Source organism: Vanacampus margaritifer, chromosome 2, assembly GCF_051991255.1.
Source record: "Vanacampus margaritifer isolate UIUO_Vmar chromosome 2, RoL_Vmar_1.0, whole genome shotgun sequence".
In the NCBI taxonomy this organism is placed as follows: domain Eukaryota; kingdom Metazoa; phylum Chordata; class Actinopteri; order Syngnathiformes; family Syngnathidae; genus Vanacampus; species Vanacampus margaritifer.
The window spans coordinates 28,031,358-28,054,245 of record NC_135433.1 but is presented as its reverse complement, the minus strand read 5'-3'; the positions used below and the strand labels follow the sequence as shown (position 1 = coordinate 28,054,245).

Below are 22,888 nucleotides of genomic sequence, written 5' to 3'. Positions count from 1 at the left end.
TTTAAAGCCAAGACGAGTGGAAGCCGTGACCTCCCTTAGATTCATACAACGTTAAATCAAGTGTGTGTATTTGTGTGTGTATATGCATGCGCGTGTGCTTGGTAACCAAAGAAGGTCAGCTAACGCTTTAACAGCCTCTTCGCCCTTTGACCTCAAGGCAGCATCCGCCATCAGGCCGGCGGCACGGCTTCAGACCGTGAGAGCCGGTCTGGCACCACCACCCCCAGGTTGACTGCCAGCTTTTGTCCCCTTGCAGCCTCTGCCCCTCCCCAGGCCGGGTGACAGGTTGTGGGGGCGGGCCTTGTTGTGCGTCTGTAATGCGGTGGTGACACATGAAAGAGGTCGACGCAGGTTTGCCACATAAATGTCAGCATGCCCTCTGCTGCCGCAACACACACACGTATTACATGTTATATACACAGACAGCAGATTTATGTATTTATGCATTGTGTCGGCACTGCTCAAAGGGATATGACTGTGGGGGGTGAAGGGGGAAGTAGACAATGATGGATGGGGTGATGGGGGGGTGGAACCGGGAGACATTGAAGTGCAAGAGTGAGGAGGGTGTTGGGGTGGGGGACATCTGAGGAGTGATGGTGCAGATTCTTTGCTCAATTATACTTACAGATGAACATAGTGTTAAATATAGAAAACATTTTTATTTATTTTTATAAGGAAAATATCACGTTGATTTTGTACTTTCAAAAATAGTAATAACAATTGAAAAGAATGTAAAAGTTTAGCCATCATAATTGATTTTTGCGACTGCCTGTAGTGTGCACAATTTGTTTATAAAGGCAGAAATGAAGACTTTCATAACTACTGTGACTCATTAAACTGCATTAATAAAAGATGTTCTTCACAGAGGAAAAAATATATATTATTGTTTTGCATTTGTTAATACATAGTTTGTGTTGAAATATCTGTTGCTTGAAGGGTTATAACACTGTGTCTTGCAATTCTATTTGTTAGCCCGTCTATTGCATTTTCCATTGTGAGTTAGCATCAAACTAATGGAGGGAAAAGTTGTGTAAAATATATAATTGTCTTTGTTTTATGTTTAGATGTTAATGTCAACTGAGAGTGGCAATAAACAGTTTGAAGCCTTTTTTTTTTTTTAGAATCTTCATGTCCGCTGAAGTGCTGTTTGTTGTGAAATGAGCTGACTGGAGTTCACTGCCGTCATACAGCTCTCATATCATTCAAAGAAAAAAAAGGAAAAAAATCACCCGGATGGCAGTTCGCACCTGGATTAAGTTGAAATATCTCATGTGGAGGTAAATATGGTGCAAAACTAACTTGTAAAAAAATGTTGTACCTGTAGAAAAAAGTCTAAATTTGTATCTGTAAAAGTCGTGATTTGTACCTGTAAAAAAGATGTGTACCTGTAAAAAAAAATTGGATCTGTAATAAAAATTTGTACCTGTAAAAAAAAGATGTGTATGTGTAAAACAAATTTGTACCTGTAAAAGTCATGATTTGTACCTGTAAACACAAAACACAGCCACTGATATTATATGTAATCAGTTAAACGTTTAGCTTTATCTTGTTAGCCAGAAAAAAAACGAAGATTTTGTCACATCTTAATATCAGAAATAGTGGTAATAGACACAGACATTATTCATAAACATTACCATTTGCATTATTTTTTATTTGGCTTCAGTGTTGAAAGCAAATGTGTATGTTTAAAAGTGTAAGGGCCTTTTATTTTAACTGTTTGCAAAGCATACATTGCAAAAAATAGTAATTTTCACATCTAAGCACAAAGCAGCAGTTTATGAGTTTTTTATTTTTTACTTTTTACAGGTACAAGCTATTGATCGTATGTTTACACTGGTGGGCTTCAAATCTTGAAATAAAAATCGTGACTTCAATGTGTTCAGTTTTCGTGACAATTAACAAGATGAGATGAGCTAGCTTGCTAGCTAGCACCGGACTACGAGCTATGTTCGTACAATAAATCTTACCTTCATACTAAAACTTCTTTCTTTCTGCCCACTTGGAGTGCTCTGCATGTCAACCAACGTTTAAGCTGTTCCACACGGTGTTTGTATATTGAACCATGTTGACATTTTCACACCTGGGACGTCCTCTTCTTCCAAAATGACGCGTAAACTGGTGTGGGCCTGTGGCTACTGTGTTTGGAATTGCGGACTTGTGCATGGGCGTCATTTGAGTTCAACCCACTGTCGTTCGCTCAACCAATGAGGTTGAGCTTTAGCCCGCCCAAATCCTCCAGAGCCCGCCCTCTTCTTCTACGAGTACAAATCACGGCGCTCTACAAGTACGAATCAGTTTTGCTCCATTTGTAGCGAGAGATTTGGTGCAAAACTCACGTCACTGGACAGCAGCAGAAAAAACACTTGTGACTCCTAGTGGCGACTTCTTTGACTACAAATTGTCATTTCTACAGATACAAATCACAACGTTTACAGATACAAATTTACACATTTTGTACAGGTACAAAAAAAAAATTGTACAGGTACAAATCATGACTTTTACAGGTACAAATTTGTTTTTACAGATCCAAATTTTTTTTACACATACACATTTTTTTTTTTTACAGGTACAAATTTTTTTTACACATACATTTTTTTTTTACAGGTACACATTTTTTTTACAGGTACAAATCACGACTTTTACAGATAAAATTTAGACTTTTTTTCTACAGGTACAATTTTTTTTACAAGTTAGTTTTGCACCATATTTACCTCCATAATCTCAACGCACCACTATATATTTGTTCTTAGCTGGTTTATGAAATATTGAAAGAGCTGAGTGGCAAACACTGGAAGATGGAACTTAATTGGCAAGTCAGACTTTGACACTTGATTTAAAAAAAATCTATAAAACACAATGACCGAGTTAAACTTTGTCTTAAAACTTGTGGTAAAGTGAAATTGACCTGATTCATTTTGAGAGGGCCCTGTTGAAAGACTTGGCAATACCAGACGCCACCACAGAGGGGCACAAAAGTGCAAATTGAGGCATTTCCTTTTTTTTATATTTCACTAATGATTCATAGTACATTTTTACGGACCTTAGGTGTCAATTACATGATTATCTTTGAGCTTAACTGGTGTTCCTCATTTTGCAGTGTTTGAAAAATTGTGTGGTGGCCTTGTCTAATATAAATTTTTGCTCAAATTATCAAAACATTTGAACAAGGTGCGTATGAACTGATACATACATACATATATATATATATATATATATATATATATATATATATATATATATATATATATATATATATAGAATCAGATACAAATTATCCAACAAAATGTCAAAAAGTCCATTTGAATATGTTCTTGGAATTTTGAAGCATTTAATTTTGTTTGCCTGGGACAGGTAGCTTAGCTGTTTTGGGGGAAGGTTATCATCTTTAATATATAGTTTATATTAACTACCATATATTGTAAATTTGTTTATTTTCTCACTTAACAGCAGTTTTTTTTTGTGCATTTTTGGGTTGGAAAAATCATGATGATGTGTCCAAATTCAGGCACAAACAGGTTTTGGCACATTTAAAAGATATGTTGCATTATTTAAGAGCAAATAAATAAATAAATAAATAAATAAAGCATGCTTTCTACAGCTCAATTGACTGTGGGCAGATGCAGAAAAGAATTCTATTCCAACACCAACTAAAATGCTTTTTTTATGAGGAACATTTATCACCTCTGCTTAGTTTTGTTTAATTTTTTTCTTTTTTTTTTGCAGTGCCATATTAATGCACAATGCATATAATGTGGACAATATTTTGAATTCCTTTCCTAACCTGCATTTCACCCCCAAATCCATCAATATTTCACAATAAAAAGATACCCATGCATACAGCATATGAAAGATCCCAAGTCTTTGTCATGTTATTTTTACTGGGGACAAATTTGGACACCCAAGGATCATTTCAATTCTGTGTGAAATTGGAGTATAATTTACTCTTTTTCTCCACTGGCAAATCTTAAAGAGAGGAGAACGATGATGAGAACTAAAGGAGTGGGTTGAGGTGGTGGGGGGTATGTCTGGCTAACTTCAATAGCGTCTCTGTGTCCATCCAATATGGAGGGCTAGCATGCTGGGAGTTGGCCGTGTCCATTCAGACAGAGCCCAAACTCATAAAGAGCTCTTCTATGGCCCCCAACCTGAAAGCCACCCACCCACCAAAGACCCGGCTGGTGCAGGCCCTTTCCATGGGAACTTGAAATCTGCAACGTAATCCCACTTGGGCCCCTGGAGGAGCCTTTGCAAACAAACCATGTGAGTCCTAATATCACCTCTTCACAAGTAACTCCTGGCTAGGCCCGAGCCGCACCTCCACCGGCGCTTCCGCAGCCCTCTGTCGTCTTTTTCGACCCCTTCTCACCCTGCCTCCCTCGCTTTCTTCTTTCCGGGGATAGACAACAAAAGAGAGGGATCTCCTTCTAATTGCGTCGGAAGATTGAAAAGCCAACAGGGACGGCAGGCGGCCGCTGGGGGAAATGAGACCGAGGCGGAGGGGGATCGTCAGTCCGGCTTTGCCTGCCGTGGATGCGCGGCAATCGGGACAAAGCCGCTGGCGGGACAGCCAGGGCTGAAGTGGATCAGAACGGTGTCGGGTAAAACTCCTAAGGCAAACATGAGTCTGGGAGAATGTGGTGGAGATGGAGCCACTCAGCTGGGGGCCCCTTCGTACATGGGAAAGAATGTCGAGGCGAAGAGACACCAAAGCAAATAACCAGGAATACAGTATACATGAAGATGAACTGTTCTTTTCCACTATAAGCAAAATTTGATTTTGTGAGCCTCTACCTCTGCCAACTCTATTACGTATTAATCATTCATACACTACTACTACTACTACTACTACGAGAACTAGTACTACTAGTACTAGTACTGTCGACCCTTGCTATTCGCGGGGAATGGGGACTGGGACGACCCACAAATAGTTACATCTCCCATTGTGTCCTACAGGTGCCTGTCAGTTTTCACTAAATAACTTCAAAACCAAATTCAAAATATATTTAATAAGACAAATATTGTCTGTTTTTGCAAATAAAATCTGCATATAACTGAAGCCTTATGAAAATGCATTGGGAAGGGGAATGAAATTTAATACCCCCCCGTAACTCGTACAATTCGGACTTCAACATAAAAATTTGGAGTAAAAAATGCCTCGGAGTTTGAACTCATTTTCGGAGTTCGAACACCCAAGCAAAGCAAGCTAAGCCGAACGTACCTTGAAAACGGGTAGACGAGTGAAGCCGAGCGCTCACGTTGCGGTAGTTGAGACGATGCACTGCTCAATTCCAGTCAGATCGTGAATACTCCCGAAGGTGCTTCATACTCGCGAGTGCATTTAGATTTTTCCACGACAATTGTCTTCGCCATGGGCCCAAAGAAAGACAACAATGCCAGTGGCAGCAAAGAAAAACATACAGTGCTACGAACCACAGTGGAATTAGGAAGGAGATTATTGCGCCGTTGTAACTACCATGACTACTTCTGTAAATACTGGCACGAGGACCCCTTTAGCTGTTCAACAACATGCCTGACGTTAAACAACGCACGCAAGGACAGCTTAGTAGTCTAACAGCACTGCGCTAAAGCTAGCATTAACATAGCATTTATCATCCACTGATGCCATCACACCACAACAGGTAAGGTAAGGTATTTTTATTGTTTAAATACTGTACTGTACTGTAAATGTAAAAAACAAAAAAAAAGAAGTTAAAATGGGAATTTTCTGTTTTTGGAGCTTGGGACGGCGGTATTATTGCATTTACATTATTTCCCATAGGAAATTTTTGGGGGGAGGTTGAACAATTCAGACTTTGAACACTTCGCAGAAACGAATTATGTGTACCACTGTACACCCAACTACAAAAACGCTCTTCAGATCAAAGTAGGACTTTACTAAGTTTTGTACACATAAATGACACCATGCAAGCTAGTACACAAACACTGTACAAGTACTACTCAAAAAGAGCTTTGCTATGCTTATGTTATAGTGTTCAAAGTGTTCATAGTTGTTGAAATATACAATAAGCCATGGAGAATATCATAAAAGAGTACATTATTAGAGTAACCGACCCCCTGATGGACCCACTTCAGTTTTGCTTACAGAGCACGCAGAGGCATCAATGAACACCTTGCAGCCCCACATGCTAGCTACTAAACGTTGCTCCCATTTCCACCTGGATGACCAGCTAATTGGTGGATCCTGGACTTCCTTTTATTATGCCTTCCTTGAAAGCATCATGACCTACTCCATAACCTGCTGGTTTTACTCCCTCAGCCTCCAGAACAGAAACAGACTGCAGCGCACTGCATCAGTGTGCTCCAGGGTCATTGGCTCGCCTGTTAGAACACGTGCACATGTTTTTAACCAACAGGCTCTCACACAGGCAGCTAAAATCATTAACGACTCCTGCCGCATTTCAGTGGCTCCCCTCCGGGTGGCGCCTTCGCTGCATTGCCTGCAGGACAGAAACAAGGAGAGCCACTTTTGTCCCAAAAGCAATTCTGCTTTTTAAATCCAGTAGCTAATTCTTTTTAACACACTTACAGATCTTCTTCTTAATATATACTGTACATACATATACATATTGTTGGCAGTTGGCGCTTTATCCTGTAACATTGAGTCACCTTATTGATATTGTGTATTTATATTGTATATTTTTATATATATATTATATATTTTATATGTGTGTATATTCATTTATATTTTTTATTCTCTTTTAAATGTATGCTAATGCTGCTCAGTTGCTGATATTTCTCAATTGCCTCTAGAGGATGAATGAAGTTACATTGAATTGAACTAAATAATATTTATCTCAAATACTACACTAATTTTAGTCAGAATGATGCAATAGGGTCAGGGCATTGTCTGCGTGTGTGTCCTTTATTTTGTTTCCATCTAATTTAATGGGAGGGGAAGCTTCTGTAGGCCAATGTGTGCCAGACAGGAGGATTACATACCTTGGAGGGGGGGAGAGGCCTAGGTGGGGAGGTGAGGAGGGGCGCCACCTTTTCATGCTACCTCTGCTCCGCGGTGAATGTCGGCGCCCGATAACAAAGCTTCATTTGCATATCATAATCCACATCTCTCGACCTTCTGATCAGGTGCGCTCGCAAGCACGGCTGCGTGCCCCCAAAAAGAGACGCAGAGAGGAGGGAGGGTGGTGGTGGTGGTGCTGCTGGGAGGGGGGGGGGCGGCGTTCTCACTTTGAACGCCGTTTGAAGTTCTCTGCCGGGGTTCAAATAACACGCAAACATGTGCGTGCCATTGAGAGGCTGATTTGTATTAAAAAGAGGCAAGTCATCGGTGCTGGGATAGAGGGATGAAAGGAGGTCAGGTAGGGAACTTTCTGGAGATTGTCGTGCACCCAAACCCTATAAGAGGGTTGGTCTGATTTACGTAGGATAGCACCATTAGTTTGAAATGTTGCGCCAATATTGATTGCCAGGAACGGAACCGATAGAAATATTCTTGATAATAAAAATAAAAAAAGGAGAGCAATGATGATGACATGTCAAATCGGTAAAATTACCGAATGAACAATACTGAGCTCTCCCAAAAAAAAAAAAAAGAGAAATATTCTTGATAGGAAGGAGTGCTTGCCTTTCTCATAGCTACAGGTGTGCTCTGCCAGCCCATGTTGGTTGTAACATAACCAACCAATCAGAGGTTGGAAAAACGCTGACATCATTAAGGGCCAGCACTCTGGCCCTATGAGGATGAATTTGAAATCTGATTTGTTAAAGAAACAATCCCACTGCTAATACGTTATCGTTAAAGTTACATACAGTACGCCAGTCCTACTGACTGTGATGGGACTGGTCAGACATGATATTGAGAGGAGTATTTTAAGTGAGATCTTTCTTGGCAAATTTTTTTTTTTTTGGGGGGGGGGGGGGGGTATGAGAGGTTATTTGTTTAATGTGAGTTTTGAGCGTGTGAGTTTATTTATGTGAGTGTAAGAAGTTTTTTTGTGGTGAATATGGATTTTTTTTAATGTGTGTGAGGGGTTTTGGTTTGTAAATTTTTGGAGGATAAGATTATTATTTTTTTCAGGTTGTTTTTTTCCTGTAAATGAGTTTTTGGGGGTGTCACGGTGGTGCACTGATTAGCATATCCGCCTCACAGTTCTGAGATGCAAGGTTCAGTTCCGGCTCAGGCCTTCCTGTGTGTAATTTGCATTTTCTCCGTGCCTGCGCTGGTTTACTCCGGTTTACTCCCACAGTCCAAAAACGTGCATAGTAGGCCGATTGACCACTCCAAAAAGGTGTGACGGTGGATGCAAATGGTTGTTTGTTTATGTATGCCCAGTGATTGGCTGTCGAGCAGTTCAGGGTGTACACCGCCACCTCGCCATTGACAGCTGGCATAGGCTCCAGCATGCCCGCGACCCTTGTGAGGGTAAGCAGCGGTGTGGCAAACGGATGGATGGATCAGTTTTTGGGAGTGTGTTACAGTTTATTTTGGTATCAGTGAGAGGGTTGTTTTTATGGTGAGTTTGAGACATTTTGGCGAGTGTGAGAGTTTTTTCTTAATGCGAATAACCATTTTTGGGTGTGTGTATTGGAGGATTTTTTTTTGGGGGGAGGGAGTTTTAATTTTGTTGGTGAGTGTTTTTGTTGTTGTTTAGTGTGAGAGTTTTGGATGTGTGTTTGAGTTTTTTGTTGCATGTAAGTTTTTGTTTTTGTGTGTGTGTGTATGTGGGTTTTTAGCGAGAGTTTTTAAATTTTGGGTGAGACTTTAATGTGAGAGTTTTTGTGAGAGATATTGGTTAGTCAAGCGTGAGATTTTTTTTGGGTGATATTAATGTTATTTTAAATGTTATTGAAAAACTGCCTGTTTGAAATTGATCGACCAACTAGTATGCATTATATTTATTAACCTTGGACGTCTGTTGTAGGCTGTAGTGTAACGTCGATGCGGTTTTGTTGAAAGGATCTCAGGCAAGTGAGGAGGCCGCCTGCCAGTATGTTGCTGCTGCAGCTATTAACGCCGCCACCCGCACTGATGTCTTTCCTAAAGAAAAGGTCATTAGCACATCAGAACGGAGTTGAAGTGCCTGCCTCGAGAGTTGAACAGCAGGGGGGCTTATGTGAATCATAATGTGGAATCACTTTGCAAAGCTAGAGGGAGCTACTAGAACCTTATACAAGAACAAAGTGTGACTATGTTAAGTCATAATTAACACGTTCCACTTTATTCCCTTTTATTATACCAGTTCCTAAAGCTTGGTCAATATTTTTGATGTACTGTACTGATCAGAACTTTAACACATTTATATTTTTTTAGCCAGAGGGTGATGCTAGTGATCCAATACTGATGTACAACATTTAAAAGAGACAAATGAGGCTTTCATTTCATAGGATTTAATTGTATCAGTAAAAGGGATAATGATCCAAGGGTGCTTTCCATACAAGGGCAGTTTAGAAATAAACTCCTATTTCATGTAATGTGATGCTGACAATATTTCCCAATGCAACTTGAATTAAATCAAATATATACGTGTTCAAATGAGTTTGCGCCAACGCTTAATTTAATTTGGAGCATGGTGATGCTTATGCAGGAAAGAATAAGTAATATACCTGTATATGATGAATATAAAAAGATCAAATGTTAGTAACTCAAATTATGCAATTACATTGGTGTAGAAATATGTAAATTCCTATATTAATGTTAATACAAACCCAGTTATTTGCTATTTTCTAAAAACAATCAAGTAGATCAGTTTAAGCATTAAATATCTTGTAGTGTATTGAATTAAATACATGTTGAACATAATTTGCAAATCACTGTATTCTGTTGTTATTTATGTTTAACACAATGTCCCAACTTTGGGTTTGTAAATTGAATTTCCTTCATAATGTAATTAATTAATTTCTGTATTTTTTAATCAAACAACATATATTATTCCACGCCTGTACATTTTAAGATGTATAAATGCAAATGTGTATATTTAAGTACGAAGTATACTTTTAATTAAACTTTTAATCATTCATCAAATATACTCATTACAATATTAATCAACCAACCAATCAATCAATCAATCAAGCAATCAGTATTTTAAATACATTAGATATTACGTATTACGTGTCAGACAATTAAAATTTTTAATCATAATTAATCACATGACTTCTATAGTTAACTCACAATTAAATTAGCAAATTTTATATCTGTTCTAAATGTACAATAAAATGTACAATGAATTTCCCCCCCTAAGTTTTCATACTCTTGTTAACATAAAAGTGGGGGAATGTTAAACTATAAGAAATATGGCTGCATCTTTTAGTCATTGATACAGTAATTTCATAATAATTCATAAAATTGAGTTAAAAATTTAAAAAAGTCGTACTGTAGTATACTAAAAAAAAAAACGAGTGTGATATTGATTTGTCATTTTTCTGCCACTATATGGCATAATTGCATTTGTAAGACGGTGACAGCTCAGTGCATTTTTCTTTTCATATTAAGAGCTATCTTACGGAAGTGCATTGCATTCACTTGAACAAAAAAAAAAAGTCCTGTTTTTCTGACTAATTTTTTGGGGGGAGCGTTGTTTTTTTGAATATTTTTTTCCCCTGTTTTTTAAAAAAAAAATCAGTTTTTTAAAAGAAATGATTTTCCTCTGTTTTTCTGACTAATTTTTAGAGGGGAGCGTTGTTTTTTTGAATATTTTTTCCCCTGTTTGTTTAAATATTTTTTTGGTGTTTTTAAAAAAATATATTTTCCTCTGTTTTTCTGAATATTTTTTTTCTGTTTTTCGGAGTAATTTTTCCCTGTTTTATAAAATAATTATTTTTCTGTTTTTTTTTCTTTTTTTCTTTCTGTTTTACAGTTGTTTTTTTTAAAGGGGTTTTCCCTGAGAGATTAGAGAACAAACCACAATACAGTATACACATTCATTCCTTTATTGAGAGCCAGTAAGTAAACATGACCATCTTATTTAGTTTAATCAAGTATTATTTTGATATGGGTTTAAGGCACTGGGAGATAGTCCTGTCTTTGAGTCATATAGACGGTATTATTATTAGTTTGTCGACTTTACGCAGGCACCTGAGGACTTTGCATTTGTTCAGGAGGAAAGCCCATTCAGATCTGCTAGATGTAGCAATGTTTGTCCAGGATCAGTTGGATAGATATGGCATGCTCCATGGCTACAAAATGATGCATTTGAAATGCATTCAGGCTGGCTATGTGGTGACTCAAGAAACGATCAGGATACTGATGAAAATACTGGATCCGCATGGTGTGCAACTGAGGCGCAGGAATCGCCTTCGGCGCCGTATCTACCAGAATCCAGGCCCAAACTTTTTGTGGCATGTAGACTCTTATGACAAACTCAAACCGTACGGAATCTGCATCAATGGTGCAATAGATGGGTTTTCACGAATGGTAATATGGCTACATGCTTATTCTACAAACAGTGACCCGAAGATAATCGCTGGATACTTTATTAATGAGGTGTCATCAAGGAATGGAACTTGTGCCCGAATTCGTTCGGACCTTGGCACTGAGAACTGTTATATTGAACAAATGCAGATGTTCTTGAGGCACGGCCATCAGGACAACTTTTCACACAGATGCTATCTGTATGGATCAAGCAATCACAACCAAAGAATAGAGAACTGTGGGAACTTTTTAAGGAGGCAAGTTTTGGATGAACCTGTCCCAAGACCTAAAAGACTCGGATTCCTTTTCTGGTGACTTCCTGGATAAAAGTATCATTCAGTTCACATGTCTTGAAATAATAGAGGTAAGAATTGAAATAACTACTATTTTTCCCCTCATAGTGCACCTGCTTATGATGTTTTACTTCAATCGTAGTAAAATGCCACACTGTGGGTCAGTTTGTGTGTGGTATTCATGTAATGTGCTTAGATAGTGGAAAAATGTTCACTGTCTTTAGGTTATAGGATTCCACACATTAAAGGAAGAGGCCAGTATTATCAGCAGTATACTGCAGCCTATATTCAAATGACCAGTACTTAAAAAGTGTGAAAATTAAGCAAAATGTTCCCGTTAGCGTTTGTTCTTAATTACATGATGCAGTTAGTTAAGCCTATTGCAGATGTTGAGAGCAGATTTGGACTAAATTACTGTCTAGTTTGCATCATGTTGTCTACTGTACTGCAAAAAATGTGTGAACCGATGTATATCACTTTCTTTATTTATACTTATTTAGAAAGAACTACAGGAAGTTGTTCACCTCTGGAACACTCACAGAATTCGCCCAAGCAGGAATGCTGTGTCTCCAGGTGGGCGCCCAGTGATGATGTACACCTTACCCCAACTTTTTGGTGCTAGAGAGTACCTGAAAAAGGTATCCCAACAAAAGATTGAAGCCTGCAGAGAGGAATGCCTTCAGAGGGGACCGTACCCCTGCGATGACACAGTGTTTGACATTTGCTGCCTTGTCATGGCAGAAAATAATCTTCATCCACCCACCTGTCCAGAGGAAGCCATTGAGCTTTATATGTTCTTACGTGCTTACATGCGAGCTCAGATTGTATGAACGCAATGTGCTATGTAATGTAATAGAGAATACGCAGACCATAACTGAGAGAACCTGATGACTCTACATGTGAAAAGTGCTGTTCCCAATTAAGTGTAAAGTCTACACCAGTTTACAGAAGTTCATTTTGTTTTGCAAATGTGTATCTTATAATCCTGTAACAGTGCAGTACCCATCAGCTCCTGAATTTACTCAAAGCTGTGGATGCAAGTCTTTTCCTAAAGTAAAATGTGTTAATTTTGGGGCTGCAGCTATGGTTTGTTTTTGAGAATTTATTACTCTTCTGATTATCGTATCGATTAATTGATTAAAAAAAAGATTTTTGCATTATCAAACCATAATAGAAAATGATACCTAACAGAAATGACAGGCCAGTTAACTAGACCTAACAATTGCTTTTGTTCATGAAAACAAAAAATGTGCTGTAATATTGTTGTCCCCTTTGGGTTGTCTTCGTCATATGTCTGAGTGCGTGCGTGCGAATGGTGGGGCATGGCTGACGTGCTGACAGATGTGTGAGAGTACTTTGATTAAGCGCAAAGCCAATCAGTCTGTGTTCATGGAAGACTATTAGAAATCATTGATTATTAACTGTTGAAATACCATTTGGACCATTTTAAGTTAAAACAACTTCTCATAATAACTGTTTAAATTGATAAGTGATAACCCATCAACTAATTGTTGCACCTGTAGTTACTTTAGCATGATAGTGAACGTGTTGTTCTAACACCATGTAAGTAATTTGCATGACCATGATGTCTGCAGTGCATCTCTACGTTATCAAGCGTGATTCATTTGTTGCACATTCCTATACTGGAAAAATGCAATGATGACCCTTAGTCTTACTTTGACAATACTGAACACTTCACATACTGTATATTTGTTCTGAAAATATGTCATAAAATAATTTTAAAACCACTCCTGTAAAAAAAAAAAAAGGGGGAAAAAAAGCAAATAGTTTGTATATTCATTTGTATATTTGTATAGCAGTGACGTTTACATCAAGCTGCATTGTTGGAAGGGGCAATTGACATATATAAATATTCGAACCTCTGGAGTCACATGTGGTCAGCTATATGTACAGGTGTATGAAAAAATAATTGAAATTCTGTTAAATATTAAAATATACTTGAGACAAAATACTACATGTAGCTTTGCAGGAACAAATTTCCTGTGACTTACATGATCCTGCTGCATTTTCTGAATGCGGTCCTCAGGAACACCTCTGTTGCGTAAAAATGCCCACAGACCAACATCTTGTGGGAGGCCAGGGGTTGATGATGCAGCCATTACAGCTAGCACTACAAAAATCCAGGAAAAGGCCAAATCTATATGAATAATCATTTCAAAGTCAACCTCACAGTAAATATTGTGCTCACTCAAATCACCAGTCAAACTGGTTTGTGTTGTGTGTCCTTTTGTGTGTCAAAGTTTATTCATTAACAATAATATTATACTAATAGTACATTAGACTAAAGCCAACATGTCAGAGTAGGGTTTTAGTAGTAGTCTTACTTTTGTTATTATTAATGATCAATTAGAAAATAGTTCATCAAGATCAGGGCTTTGCAACGTCCTTCCTCATCGTTACATGCTTAAAACAGGTGTCCCGTGCTAAACAATATGTTACGATTCTCCTTTGAGCCATAATAATAATTAACGTTATCTAGGGTGACCAAATGTGTCATTTATGGGACGACAGACCATTTTTTAAGTCCTTTCATAAATTCATGAAAATGTCCGGTTGGCATTACGTGACTTATAGGAGGTGAAGTACACTGTGTAGCTGCGACTGGTACCACAATTTCAAGGCCGGGGCGAGTGTCCTCTTTTTGTGGAAATGGGAATATGGTCACCCTAACGACGTTATCTCGTTAAGCATAGTGTTTGCGTATATTTAGCATATAACGGTACGACGTAGCCTACATACGGCTCATTCTACCTAAGGTACGGGAGCGTAGTAGTGCATACTGTACTTGCATATAAACGACGTTATGACGAATGGCTCGTTCTACTTTTGTCAAGTGAAGGATGATCAGACAACAAACAATGCCCAGCGAGAATCCCTCTGGGCATTGTTTAAACAAACTGTTAGCTTACTAAAATCATGCCGATCGAATGATATGTACGTGTACTTCCATGCTCCATAACATAAAATGATATACCTACCTTACACTAAGACATTAATAATAGTGAGTGTGTTACCATTTAAGGTACATGCCTTACCTTAACTGAGCCAGAAGGTACGTTGGAGGTATGCGGGAAAGTATCCGCTTCCGCCATTATCGAGTCTGCAACAAGTCAATTGGAGTTCAGAGGTCAAAAAAAAAAAAAAAAAAACTCCGAAAAACAGAACAGAGCTCTGTTTTTCGGAATATTTTTTTTCCCAGTTTTTTTTTAATAATTTTTTTTCCAGTTTTTTTTTTTTTTACAAATATTTTTTCCCTGTTTTTCTGAATATTTTTTTTCAGCCTGTTTTCTGAATATTTTTTGGGACAGAAAAAAAATCAGTAAAACTGAAAAAAATATTCCGAAAAACAGAAAGAAAAAAAATACTCAAAAAAACAAAGCAACCCAAAAAAATGAGTCAGAAAAACAGAAAAAAAAATATTTAAAAAAACAGGGGAAAAAAATTATTCAAAAAAACAACGCTCCCCCAAAAATTTGGCAGAAAAACAGGACTTTTTTTTTTCCAAGTGAATGCAATACGCTTCCGTACTATCTAATCTTTAACATGAAGTAACTTGTGAAATTCTGCACATTTTAAAAATGGTTAAATACAACTTGACCCCAGTCTCCACGAATATATTAATTCTTATTTTAATTTATTACTGCTAAATAAAATAAATGTGACTGGAATTCCCCCAGTACAAGCTTTGCAAGTAAGGGGCAGTCATTAATCGCGCATTAAAAAAATTAGTGGCGTTAAACAACCTTTAAATCAACTCAAATTTTACGCATTAATTTTAACACCCCTAGTATTTACACATAAAAAATAAAGCATTCCATCATCATATATTACATTATACAAAATCATACGTCATACAATTATTATTATTATTTAAATATAATATATGTTGATTAATACTAAATGGAATGAACTAAACCAGTGGTTCTCAAATGGGGGTACGTTTACCCCTGGGTGTATGTGAAAGCACTCTAGGGGCTATGTGAGATTTTAAAATATATTTTAAAAGTATATGTAAATATTTCAGAACAACATAAATTCATACAATTCATTTTATATTCAGTAGGCTATTCAATTTCAGCTTCACTGTAATCCCAAAGGATAATTTTTACGTGCACAATCTTTATTTATAATAAAATGTTTATATAGTTATAGTTATATATAATTTAGATATCTTTTTATTTCCAAATAGTTCAAGAGACCACATAAATACAAATGGAGTTCCAAAGTTTAATGAATCAGACAATGATGCCACCTCATTCGGTTTTAAGTCTTTTTTTTTTCTAATCAAAAATGCTTTGCGCTGGTTAGGGTGTACTTGGCAACAAAAAAATAAATAAAATTAAGGGGTTACGTCACTGAAAAGAGGTAGAGAACCACTGAACTAAATATTTTTTTGTTGAGCCGCATGAGCAGACATGGATGAGCAGCGTTGATGTTCATGCTGACATGCTTCATTTGACCGCTAGATAGTAGCATGTCCCAATAGATGCACAATAGACAACAGAAGTACTGAATTTGAATGCACTTGCTTGAATGTGACCGAAAATATTTCGTTTTTTGACGAAATTTTCTGCCTTTTCAGCTTTCACATTGCGATTTCAATCAAAAAACGGCACTATTTGTCTTTGAGGAGCCCCGTCTCGCCTTAGCATGGACTGCAATTTAGTAACTTAAATAAAAGTACACTAAGACAAATTTGAGGAAGGGGAAGTGCTCCTGCGGCGCCATGACGCAGCTACCTTCTCATCGTGCAGCAGCCGCGCGTTCTCCTGCAGTAGTCAAACATGAAGAACCCGAGTCCGGGGAGGGAGGAGACGGAATTGCAATGTCACTGTTGAGGAGGGGGTGTGACGGTGGCCAGCTCTCATTCACCAAAACAAAACTAGCCCAGCCTAGCTCGGCTCAACTCGCGTAATCGAATCGCGCCATAGAGACGTGCAGTTGGGGCAGGTTGGGCCGCTTGCAACCCCGAAACCAGCCCTCCCCTTTGTGTGAGTGAGAGACAGTGGGGGAGATCCAGTCCCTGCGTGGGGCTCATCACGTCCGGAACCAGCTTGGACTACGCAAATTATCAAAGCTTTGTTTGGATGCTACGCTGTGGCCTGGACATCCCCGAGATGAGGATGCAGTAACCAGGGTGAGATTGAGGTTATTTACACTCTTTATGCATTCGACATCAAGCGGTTGGATTTTACAATGAACCGGATTACTTTGTCGCTGTTGGCCCGATTAGATTAGCTGTACAAATCTTCCTAGCAACCGTGATAAATAAAGCAGTCGTGATGATGCTATACAGCACACGGTGTAATGTGAGGCAAAACTAAGGTCTTGTCCATTGAGCACATTTATGGCAATTAATTGACATGATGTGAATGAGTGCAGTGGTGTGGAACCTTAATTTTTCGATTTTATAAAGACAATAGCGATACAACAAATAATTTTAGTCGGTAGCATTCGGGGGCCATTAACAAGACTTTCTAAGATTTGATTAGGGTAATGTATGAATCGTTTTTTGGGGAGCCTTAACATGACCCAAAACTCACAAATTGACATCAGTACATGTCTACTGGTGACAAGAATTGTACAGAATAGAGTTCACTGCAAAAATGACCACCATTTTATCTTATTTTGATATTTATAGTTATATGTTGTAATAAAAAAAAGTTTTATATGATAAGCTACTGACAAATTGCCTACGGACCAAATTCCAAATTCAAATATCAACATTTAGAGTAGACCAATGATTTGGAAATTAAAATGAAAAAGAGTCAAGATTAGAGATGCAATTTCGCAATAGTGCTATTGCGAATTCACACTTGAGGTACTACACCCATACCAGCCTGGCATATAACTACTGGCCCGGTCCACTAGGACCTAAGTCAGCTGTGTGGAGATACTTGACAACTCTTTGAAAGCCGAATGCAAATTACGTATGATCTGCAAAATGCATATATACATATATATTTGGTTAAAATAAAATAGTTTCATCACAATTGCAAGACGGAATGAATGTATCAAGTATCAGCATCGGGCGGCATGGCTCAGTGGTAGAGTGGTCGTCTCCCATCCGTTAGAGTCTTTAGAGTTGTATTTAGAGGTGACACCCCAAACCTCACTCGCCCCCTGAAAATTTAGGGAAAAAAATAGCTCCAGATACCAGCTTCATCGATTGACATAATTTCGTGTCTATGTATTTGTTATGACAGGATCCATGGAAAAATCTCAAGGTCTCACGCCAGAAATGGAACAGGAAGTCAGCCATTTTGGATCAAGGCGGACGTTTTGAAGAAGTGCCCCAGTCAGCAGCAGGTAACCTACAAAGATCAGCGTCAAGCTTGTGTGCCTGCGCCATTTAATATAGAAAGCATGGCAGTTTGCTGATCACCTCTGCCCTACGGGCTTGTAGGTTTCCCACCCCTGTCGTTTGTCAAACTTCTCCACCGTCTACAAATAATTGCCCTCATATCTATGAATTAACATAGTTAATTACATCTATATTAGGATCGTATAATTAGTTTTCACGTTTGAATATTGCTTACAATTGTAGATAATTAGCCATATAGTTGAAATGTAACGATTATTTTTTTTTTGTGTATGTGAAAAAGATGAACGTCAGCAACAACGTGGGAGTGAAGGCAACATGATCCGCACGAGGAGGTTGAATGTCAAGTCTTAAGGTAATTTGTCATCCCAACTTGATTTAAGTCCTTCAGTCTGTCTGAATGCAATACACGAGGACACAAAAGTCCTTAGGTAATTTATCGGAAGTCAAGTCACTGAGTAAAGCACCAACTCCACCAAAGTCATAGGATGATGGGTGTTCCATTGATCCCATAGTGTACCTCTATCCAGAACTCATCGATCTGTATTAGCATGTGGACTCGCACCCAATACACGCGTTCCCTATTCGTTTATCGTAGCAAGTCTTGAATCAACGCAAATGGGTTACTGCTTGTACTTTGGCCAAAAAACATGTCATAGTCTAAAAAAAAAGAAAAATCCACTCTTTTTTTGTTGTTGTTGAAAACCTTGGAGTGTACATGGACGTGCTAATGCAGCTATGTCAACCTACAGAAAGGTTTCCCTCTTTAGTTTAAAATAACTTATTTGAACCTCCAGGATCTTTCGCAGTACATTAGCCAATGGCAGAAACCAGGGCAGGGATGTTTTTTTTTCTCGCTTTTGGTAAAGTTTTAAATCATACCAGCTAGCTAGCGCTAAGCTAATCCGTGAGAATTCGTCTCTGCGGTCCACCAGATAGCCAGCGCTAAGCTAACCTGGGAGGGTTCGTCTCTGCGGTCCACCGTTCAAGTTTACAAATTGTCTTTGTGCTAGGACGGCCTCAAAGGAAAACAGCGACAAGGGCGTTGACTCACTGCTTGACTGATTGCTTAACAGTTTAATTCTCATTAACCGGCTAAACATTCCCATACATGCGCAATCACTTTCGGGTCGGGTGTCTGGTCTCGGAGAGCGCACTCCACGCGACGTGCTGCACTTCCCACATATGTATTACATCACACATGTTGCCAGTCTAACATTCCTGTAACACAAGTACACACGACAATATGCTATAATTTATTCTCACTTAAATAAAAAAAAAATTCTGACTGGGCATTCATTTGTATCTCAATTTGAGTCATCACCAACTTGTGCACAGCCCTAGTGTGTATTATTGTGGTGGAGAACTACAGCACATACACCGATTACACTAATTCCCTTCAAGTGAACCAAAAAAAAGAACATGATGGGCAGCACAGTGTTCTAGTGGTTAACATGTCTGCTTCACAGGCATGAGGTCCTGAGTTTGAATTTCAATTCCATTTTTTTTTTTAATTGAGTTTACATTTTCTCCCCCATGCATGTGTGGGTTTTCTGCGGGTACTTTCCGGGTCCATTGAAGATTTTAAGTTGTCTTCAATGGGACTGTGAATGGCCTGAAATTGACTGGCAACCAGTCCAGGGTGTGCCCAATTTTTTGCTCAGTCAGCTAAGACTGATGTCTTTTACTTGCCGAGGTAAAACACGGTGTGGTTAAAAAAAAAAACTGACACACACAGGTTTGTTTTATTATCGTCGTGGGGCCATCTCATTGACATAATGCATTTTCTAACCCTTCCCCTAACCCTAACCATAAAAAAATATTGCCCACCCCTATTCCTTACCCTAACCTCAACCATAACTCAATTCAAACCTAAAACCAAGTCTTGACCCTCAAAAAGAGGTCTAAACTCTGCTATCCGTTTAGTACTCATGAAATCATACAGTAATTAATTGTGTAATAAAATAGAATGTAATGAATTAAACAGTTTGTGCGTGATTAATTCATCATGGCTCCTTCTGGTGTGCGCAACTCGGCCACAGGGCGGCAGTATAATACAGTCAAGGTAGACCCAAATGAAAAAGACTTTCACAACTACTGTGAGTGATTCAGTAATCCTGCAGTAATCTTGGTTATTTTTTGCAGAGGATAAATAAAAATTGTACATGTAGGGACAATGGATCCCCGCTATTCGTAGGAGACCTCAAGCATTTTTTGGGGTTAACAAAAAAAAAAGTCTATTTATAATGGGTGTCAATTATATGCAGATTTTTGCAGGGGTTCGCTGTAGATGAAAATATACAGTCAGTGCTTTGTAGGCGGATGTTTCCTTTCAAACACCCGCAAGGCTTTAGAAGCACATTACACAATACACTATGCATATTAATTTGAAATTGTCTATCTGTGTGTAGCTCATGTTTTTTTATAAGCCACGGGATGTTATTTCCCAACACTCGTCCTCACACGTTGCCTTTAGTAGTACTCAGAGACACTAAACGCAACGGATGTTCTACGAGCTGCCAATATAGGCCATGAGCCATTGGGAAATGAAAACATGCTCAAGTTGGGTTACTGCTGACATTTGGAGTCTGTTTGCGCTGCGTTCATTTTGACTAATAGTAAACACTGTTGGTGTTTTGCAGCCTTTTAAAAAAACATATTTTAGATTGAACATTATGTGCATCTGTTCACCATCTTAAAACATCTGGTTAGAATGTAAAAGACATTACTGTGAATCCCCATTTAGTGTGACGGAAATGTTCCAGACACACCCGCAATAGGTGGAAATAGGCGTAATATAGATTTATATCTACTATATCTATCTATCTATCTACCGATAAACCAATAATTTAGGAGGTGTCGATAACTGATAAGTAAGCCAATAATTGTTTGCAAAATGAACTTGAATACAAATATACTTTCAAGTCCTAACATGGACAAATACATTGAAACATTGTGTAAAGAACCATGAAGCAGCATTTTATTGATATCTCTGTTTTAAAGACAACCAGTAACTCATTTTGAGTTTGCCAAAACAAAACAGTCATGTTTTAAAAATGCAACACAGAAAAGAAAACCCACACTGGCGACTGCAATGTCGCCGTGATGCATCTAATGTGAACATAAGGTCCTGCGCATTATGACGTCACAAATATGCAATACCATCATAGGAGAGGGGAGGGGTTGAGGAGTTGGGCACAACTTGAACCAGAACCACAATACCATCGTGGCATGTCTTCTTATTACCGGCGGATTTCTGTATTATCTGGTTTATCTGTTTGACGTCAAATTGGTCGATAATTGCCGATAATTGCTGATAATTATTGGCCACCGATATTGTCGTGCATCCCAACAACAGTGCAGTTTGTGCTGCAAAGCCTCATGATGTTCCTTAAAACCTTCTGAAAGAGCAAAATGTAACCTTTCTTCATTCTGGTACAAAAGAAAAAAGAGTCTGCGAGGATAAGAGACATGCACAATAAGCTCATCGCTGTTGGCATAGCAACTGCCATTTCAACTGCCTTGCATGCATTGATGTTTTGACATGTGCATTCTAAAGGGGTCGAGTTTTTGTTGTTGTAGCTGTAGTTTGTATATCGAGATTTCATAGTTTAGCCCCATAGAATGGACAATTTTCACAGCTGAATGTACAGCGTTATGATCACATTTGGTCAAATTAGGAAGAATTTTGTAAGATGACAACATTATTTTTGGGATGCTTGATATGTGTGTGTGTTTTTTTTTAAGTACTCAGTTTATTTAAAAACTATGTGACAAAATGCCTTGGAAACTTAAAAGCAGACTTAAAAAAAAAAAAAATTAATAAATTCAATACTAAGTGTACTGCATTTGGTAAGATTTAGCCTTGGAAGTAATACTGTAATCTTCAAAAAAAAAAAAAAAACCTTTTTCAAAATAATATTCTGAAAGTTAATCATGTAGCTATCATGCAGTACACACTTACATTTCAGTTCAAATGGTTGTGAGAATGTATGTTTAAAAGTAATCCACTGTACAATAATTAGTAACAACATTGAGTTTGAATTGAACACAATTAATATTATATGCACATTAAAAAGATTTGAAGGTAAAGAAGTGCTTATTTGTACACTTTTCAGATCAATCTGAGGTTGTCTATTTCTGTCCTGTTTCCTTCTATTGTGTACAATCTACTCTGTCCTCCGTGTCTTTTATTCATAGGCTGAATGGTGCACATTATGTACCCTATAGTATGTGCTCCTGTTTGTGCATGTCGTTTAAAGTGGCAATTCACTTGCTTTAATTGTTTTACTCCTTGTCTCCACGCCACACCTCTAATCTTCCTCATCTTTTTTTCACCACTTAAACAGACACCCTTTATATTTTTGCTGCCTGCTTCTCTATTTTGTTGTTTCTGTGTTGTGTACCCATTGCATTAAAAACAGGAAAACACAAAAATGACTGCAATTCCAACCGCAGAGTGCCACGCTGTGTTTTCGCCTTAAACAACAATCCGGCAAGTTAACTGCTCGGGTGATTCCATTTGTCCCGCCTCCTTCCATTAACTGCCAATTTTTTTGTACCAAGCCTCAAGAGAGAGGGCAAACAGTGTGTGTATGCGTGTGTATGTTTGCTAACGCAATATGGACAAACAAGCATGCACAATGACAACATGAGGCCTGACTGAGTAGAAATCAGCACATGATGGATGACTGTGCTGTGTTGCATTCAATGGAAGCCCAGTCTGTAACCACATTGTTATGCTTGAGTAGAATGGAGGTTGAATGCATTTTAAATTCATGAACATGTTTAACAGTAAGCATGCTAGAGAAATTACATGGATTACAGATAGCATGATTATAGGGTGTAACGATATCCAAACATCAC

General features: G+C 38.2%; 1 protein-coding gene and 1 long non-coding RNA gene across 5 annotated transcripts in view; one reads left to right on the top strand and one right to left on the bottom strand.

Moving 5' to 3' along the window:
• Positions 1–4,424: 4,424 nt before the first annotated feature.
• On the bottom strand, positions 4,425–16,731 carry LOC144043150 (uncharacterized). Its single transcript, XR_013291054.1, has 6 exons — positions 16,440–16,731; positions 14,736–14,800; positions 13,692–13,810; positions 12,219–12,308; positions 8,883–9,016; positions 4,425–6,458 (listed from the first exon to the last, which is right to left on the bottom strand). It is a non-coding gene; the product is annotated as an uncharacterized LOC144043150 (long non-coding RNA).
• The window catches only part of tex2 (testis expressed 2), a 23,267-nt gene continuing 16,422 nt past the window's right edge, over positions 16,044–22,888 (top strand). For 2 of the 4 annotated variants that reach the window (XR_013291052.1, XR_013291051.1), the window contains exons 1-3: positions 16,044–16,837; positions 17,907–18,009; positions 18,306–18,377. The gene's annotated coding sequence lies outside the window, so the exon portion shown is untranslated. The remainder of the gene's footprint in view (positions 16,838–17,906; positions 18,010–18,305; positions 18,378–22,888) is intronic. The other 2 variants (XM_077556400.1, XM_077556399.1) reach the window with 1 other exon arrangement.